We start from the raw sequence: 6,995 nt of genomic DNA, 5'->3' as shown, positions 1-6,995 counted from the left end.
ATACTTAGGTATACTTACATCAGTTTAAGAACTTAGTTATTAAGGTTTAATTAAAATGGTTTATTATTTTTTGCTTTTCAGTTTTTTCGGCGGTTCAATTTTTTTGTTAAAAAGTTTTTATTTAATAAAATTGGCACTAGCATTGCATTCATCAAACCCTCTTTCGCTAGAAAATCTCAGATTCACACATATAGAGATTTCTCACATAAGTATAATGAAAAATCTTCAGACAATCCTAGACTTTTAACGACGCTTCGCATTGTTATATCACTGCTGCCCGAGAAGAGGGAGACACGATGTCCCTTGATCACGTGATTCTCGGCAGAATCATGATGACCCCACTTTCTCCGGGCGAAATACGCTGCGCTGTAGGAGAAAGGCCTATCTATCCCTTTTAAAGATCTATGCTTCGGAAACACTAAAAACAGTTTTTTTTTTTTTTTTCACTTTTTTAACCTATTTCATTTTTTTCAAATGAAATAACAATTTTAAAAACAGTTTTAAATTCAAATACACAGCATAAGCACATGAAAACACATTTAAAAAACAATTTCACCAAATGAGAGTGAAATGACTTAATCTATTTTATTCTAAAAAAGGGTGAAATAGCGGCTTTCCAAAACGGAAAGCAGTCACTCATTTAGGATATTAATTTAGTCTTAAAAAAGAGTGGAAAACACTTATCAAAAGGGAGTGAAATTAGCTTATCCAAACGGAGTGAAAATAACCGCTCCGCAAAAGGAATGAAATTCACTCCTATAAGGAAAGTGCGTTTTCGAAACTGTCAAGGAGTGAAAATTTACTCAGTCTGAGTTAAAATCGCTGGAATTTTTTAAGAGAGTAGGTAGTATTTTGTAAGGCAACGGCATTTCTGTTAAGCAATAAGCAAATACTTATGGGTAAAATCAGATTAAAGGTCACTTGATCCCGAATCAAGGTTCCTTGATTCGAAAAGATCAAACATCCCCAAGCATGTTTTTCAGGTACCTTTCAAAATTGCAGGAAAAAAAAGCTGCCAATTGACACTTCTAAGACTTTTAACATATTTTTGAATAATCTACCGTGTTATGAAAAAAAAATTATGTACTTCTTAGCTTCTTCGAAAAAAGCTAGCGATATATTTGATCCACAATCGATAAAAGTAATTTCTTCGCTGAAAACTGGCAATGTGACGCATAACGTCAGAAGCAGTGGTTGGAAGTAGCGCGCTACAAGTAGCGGCGCTACTGTAGTAGCTACATTTTTTAGTTGTTTGTAGTGTAGCACGTTACCTTTTTAAAAAAAGTAGTGTAGTGAGTAGTTCGATACAAAAAAATAGTAGTTTGTAGCGATTTCTGGAAACTACTTTTTAGTAACCTTAAAAATAAAAAAATAAAAAGGTTCAAGGTTCAAACAAATTCGACTGGCGCAAATTTGACACAAGAATATCAGCGGATACGATGAGAAATTAGACTCATAAATATACGAGCTAACCTCAGACATATCATTTTGACGCCATACGTTCTTGCGGTTTGACGCCATTAGCTGGTTTGCCATCGTAACTTTCATGTTTCGTCAATATTTGTATTGAATAGAGCTTGGTTTAAAAAGAAAAGTATATGAATTTGCGATAACCGCCAATTTAGTAACTCCTTTGTTTTTTCTAGCTGCCGATGCCACGAAAGTCCCGACGATAAACGTTTTAGAATTCAGAGAGGTTATTGTTCCAATACTGTAAAAGCAATTATTTTCGCGAAAATAAAGATAACGGTGATTTCACGAGTTGAAAATTTCGTGAATTTTACATGAACAGACCAAAAGTTGAAAATCAAAAGTATTTTGCGAAGTTTAAATTTTCGTGATTTTGACGGGCACACGAAAATCACAAAAATTACAGTCTCGCGAAAATAAGTGCTTTTACAGTATTAACCAAACAAAGAAGCCACTGTAAATGTTATAGAAGAGGATGATATTGGACTGTCCTGGTCGGCTTACAATTAATACGGCAATACGAAAAAAGTAGTGTAGTGAGCTATATAAGTTATATAAGAGTATGATAACGGACATTTTTGGGGGAAAAAAAGAAAAAAGGAATAATAGATCATTCTTAGTAATATTCCATGTTCAGATGAGCTAATTTATCAATCTAAAACTTTTTTTCGTTCAATCCTCTTACGGTGTGTGTGTGTGTGTGTGTATGTGTATTAGAGTGTCCCAAAACAAAAAAAAATGAAAGTTGATTTTTCAAGTCGCATACCCTCTTATATTTTTTCTCTTACGTCAATACAATGGGGTTGTTTAAATTTGTCAAAAGTACTACTTTTAGTCACTAAAGTTGATAGAATGAGCAAAAAAAAAAAAAAAAAAAATGGAGCGAGGAAAATCTTTTCTTTTTTTTCCAAAACTTTTAATTTTTTTATTAATTTTTTAAATGTCCGATTTTTTTTAAATCAGGCGTGGTCTATATGACGTTACAAGTGATGAACTTTGGCGCGCTTAATTTTTACGCTTGCTGTCAACCACGTTTAAAGGTTATGATAATTCAGAAGCGAAATAAATATTGCGCTCTACGCTTGCTATCTACCATTTCCTATTCTTAAGTAGGAAAAATATCCTGCCGCAACTAACGCTGATTAAATAATTTCCTGAGCTCTTAAATTCTGAAATACCCTGCGTATATTTAAGAATAAAGCATAAGTACAAACTATCTAAAAGCAAATACGTAAACCACATCTTTGAACATTGCAAACTTTGCATAATAGTCGCGGACACGTGCTTCGATGTTAGAAGAAATTGAGTTTTCATTGTAAACAAATGAGCTTATGGTATAGATGAAACAACATCCGACTAAACTCAGACTACCTGTCTACATCTTTTTGCAAATTTTGTGCTTTTTTAACGTTGTTGTTTACAATCTCACTTTTTAGTATAAAGGAATGTTTCTTATTGAAAAGTGTTATGTTCTTTTAGGGACTGTCCATATATGCAACACTTTTTAACCGACGAAAAAACGGAGGAGGTTCTCAATTCGACACGTATATTTTTTTTTAATGTATGACCACGCATAACTTTTTACAGAACAGTCTGATTTTGATAATTCTTTTTTTATTGGAAAGGGTATACCCCGAAGGTGGTCCCATAAAAATTTTGAAAACAAAATCCTACCCTAAGGGTGGAAAAAGGGGGTTGATTTGTTGTTCACTCACAGATTTTTAATGTATGACCACACATAACTTTTTACAAAATAGTCCGATTTTGATAATTCTTTCTTTATTGGAAAGGTTATACCCTGAAGTTGGTCTCATATAAATTTGGAGAAAAAATTCCTACCCTAAGGGTGGGAAAAGGGGGAGATTTGTTGTTCACTCACAGATTTTTTTATATATGACCACACATAACTTTTTACAGAATAGTCCGATTTAGAATATTCTTTTTTTTATTGGAAAGGGTATAGCCTGAAGTTGTTCCTATATAAATTTGAGGGAAAAAATCCTACCCTAAGGGTGGGGAAAGGGGGGCGATTAGTAGTTCACTCTAAGATTTTTTGATGCTGAATTGGGTATAAGAAAAAAAAAAAAAAAACCTCACGGTGAATGAGATGCAGACTTGTATGTCTCTCGTGTGTACTGTCTTGAGCAGGTAAACGACAGTATCTGCAGAAATGAGTTTTCGAGATATTTGAAGAATTGTGCGCTGGATTCAGTACTATCAACTGGGAAATGTTGGAATTATATTTTTTTTAGCGGAAAACAAATAAGTTAGTTTGTACAACAAAGCTAACGTACAAACAATGATGACAAAATGCAAAAAAAAAAAAAAAAAATTGCAGTTATAGCCCTTTACCTGCACACGGTAGTGTAGACTTCTCAATCTCTGGTACTTGTGATTAGGGTTAGTTTTCAGTGCCAGTCGTCAAACATTTTTTATATTCAGGATTTGTATGAAAAAATAGGGCGAAGTTTAGTGATGGTGACATACTATTTTTAACCGACGAAAAAACGGAGGAGGTTCTCAAGTCGACACGTATATATATAAATATTTTTTTTTAATGTATGACCACACATAACTTTTTACAGAATAGTCCGATTTTGAATATTCTTTTTTTATTAGAAAGGGTATAGCCTGAAGTAATTCCCCTATAAATTTGAGGGGAAAATTCCTACCCTAAGGGGGGAGAGGGGGTGATTAGTTGTTCACTCCAAGATTTTTTGATTCTGAGTTGGGTATTACAAAAAAAAAAAAAAAAGCTCACAATGAATGAGCTTCAGACCTGTATGTCTCTCGTGTGTACTGCCGTGGGCAGGTAAGCGGTAGTATCTGCAGAAATGAGTTTTCGAGATATTTGAAGAAATGTGTGTTGGATTCAGTAGTACTAACAAGAAGAAAATGTTGGAGTTATATATTTTTTTCAGCGGAAACCAAATAAGTTAGTTTGTACAACAAAGCTAACGTACAATAGATGACAAAATGCAAAAAAAAAAAAAAAAAAAAAGAAAAAAAAAAAAGAAAAAAAAATGCAGTTACTGCCTTTGACCTGCCCACGGCAGTGTAGACCTCTCAATCTCTGGTATTTGTAATTAGGATTAGTTTTTTAACCGACGAAAAAACGGAGGAGGTTCTCAAGTCGACCCGTATATATAAGTTCTTTTTTTCATGTATGACCAGGCATTACTTTTCACAGGTTTATGAAAAGGCAGCATACGTTCGTCCTCAATTTCATTTGAAACTCGCTCTCTTATCAGATCTAAACGATGAGCGCGTTGCTCTTCACTCTCATTTGAAAGTCGCTCTCTTATCAGATCTAAACGATGAGCGCGTTGCTCTTCACTCTCATTTGAAAGTCGCTCTCTTATCATATCTAAACGACGAGCGCGCTGCTTATCACCTTCTTGCAATAACCTATCGTTATTGTAGCTTCTCATTCTCGACAGTCTTTCCTCGCGCTGACCTAAACTCTCCTGTGAACGTGTTAATGTAATTCTCTTTCTGTTTGCTTCCAACCTTTTTTCTTACTCATTAATAGATTATTCTAAACATCTTTTCCTCATCCGAGCAGCATTTTTTGTAGGCCTACCCATGTTAGTATATAAAGCCTGCTTTTTTAAAATTATTTATGTAACACAACAGATAATTGTTAAAATACGATTATATATATATATATGTTAATAGCTAAAGTAAGGTAGGTAGCTATTTTAAAAGTAATCAAAAATATAAGCATACAGACTATAGCCACATTAGTAGCTTATAGCCACAAAAAATTATAAAATAAAAACTTTTTAACAAAAAAATTGAACCGCCGAAAAAACTGAAAAGCAAAAAATAATAAACCATTTTAATTAAACCTTAATAACTAAGTTCTTAAACTGATGTAAGTATACCTAAGTATATATTTTTGTAATAATTTAGAGTTTTTAATTAACCTTAATAACTCAGTTCTTAAATTAATGTAAGTATACCTAAGTAGTTTTGAGTCGGTGCCAAACAATAAATAAACAAAGATCCCTAAATTACCTAAATTTAAAGAAATAACCAAATAAAATTAGCAATGTAATGTGAAATGTCCGGCGATAAACATAAATGTTTAAAAAAATGCTCCCTCCACACGCCATCATTAAATCATGAATACTAGTAGATCGTATACAACAAAAAGTACCTCTCGTTGGAGCTTTGAAACCTTTGGGACCTCGCACGAGAGAGGCAAACAACCAGTGAGAAAAATCTTCAGGATCATGTATGCAATTAACGGCTACAGTTGTTATGCCATACTTACGCTGAATAATACTATGACCCACAAAACCATTTATTTGAGCTTTTAACAAGATGAGAAATCCTTCTTCAGTATGATGAACAATGATATAAACATTTTGACTGTTGTATATGAAGCAAAAGCTCAGTAGCAGCCAAATACTCGACACGTGCTTCTTCGAGACCACTCGACGACGTTCGGGTTTAACTTCGTGAACGCTCGGCATTTTCCGGCGAAGGGGCGTGTCGCCATACGCCACCGCTGCGCCTCACGCTTTACAAAAATAATTAATTTGCTTGTTTGGCACCGACTCAAAACTACTTAGGTATACTTACATTAATTTAAGAACTGAGTTATTAAGGTTAATTAAAAACTCTAAATTATTACAAAAATATATACTTAGGTATACTTACATCAGTTTAAGAACTTAGTTATTAAGGTTTAATTAAAATGGTTTATTATTTTTTGCTTTTCAGTTTTTTCGGCGGTTCAATTTTTTTGTTAAAAAGTTTTTATTTCCAAAATTTTTGGCCCACTTCCCAAGGGCGGATCCAGAAACTTCTCCAAGGGGGGGGGGGGATAGATTTTTATTATTTACCCCTTACTAGTTGGCATCTTATCCTGATTTTCTGGATATATGTGTGTGTGTGTGTGTGTGTGTGTGTGTGTGTGTGTGTGTGTGCGTGTGTGGTGTTCAAATATATAAATAGGCACAAATTAATGCACTAATACTTATTACTTAAAATAAACTTTGGAGATGCAATATGATCGGTATCAAAAAGGTGAACTCATGTGCACATTACCTTATTTTGATACAAAATAAATGCAGCTCAGACACCAGCATACATTTTCAACACAGAACCGAGAACCACAATGATCATTGGGCGTTTTTAATAGAGAAACATGAAGTAAGATGCATATTTATTATTAGGTGGTTTTTAACATTTTATTTTATTTTATTTTATTTTATTTTCAGTTTTTTACAGTATTTCCTTTTGTAATCCAGTTATCAAAGTAAGAATAGAAATTGAAGATGTGGTAGATAGATGTCCAATATGTTTTTTGAATGAAAATATTAACTTCAGATTGTCATTTGGAAACCTTATGTTTGTATCTCATTATATGCAAGTTTATGTAAATTGAAAAGCTTTTGTAAAAAAAAATAATAAATCAAAATAATTAATACGCAAAATCAACATATTTGAAAATCTAAATCAAGGCAAGCGTTTACAACTAAGCGTAAAAAAAAAAGTCTCTCTTAGGAATATGT

Source organism: Uloborus diversus, chromosome 3 (assembly GCF_026930045.1).
Source record: "Uloborus diversus isolate 005 chromosome 3, Udiv.v.3.1, whole genome shotgun sequence".
NCBI lineage: Eukaryota > Metazoa > Arthropoda > Arachnida > Araneae > Uloboridae > Uloborus > Uloborus diversus.
Note: the sequence above shows the minus strand (reverse complement) of the source record.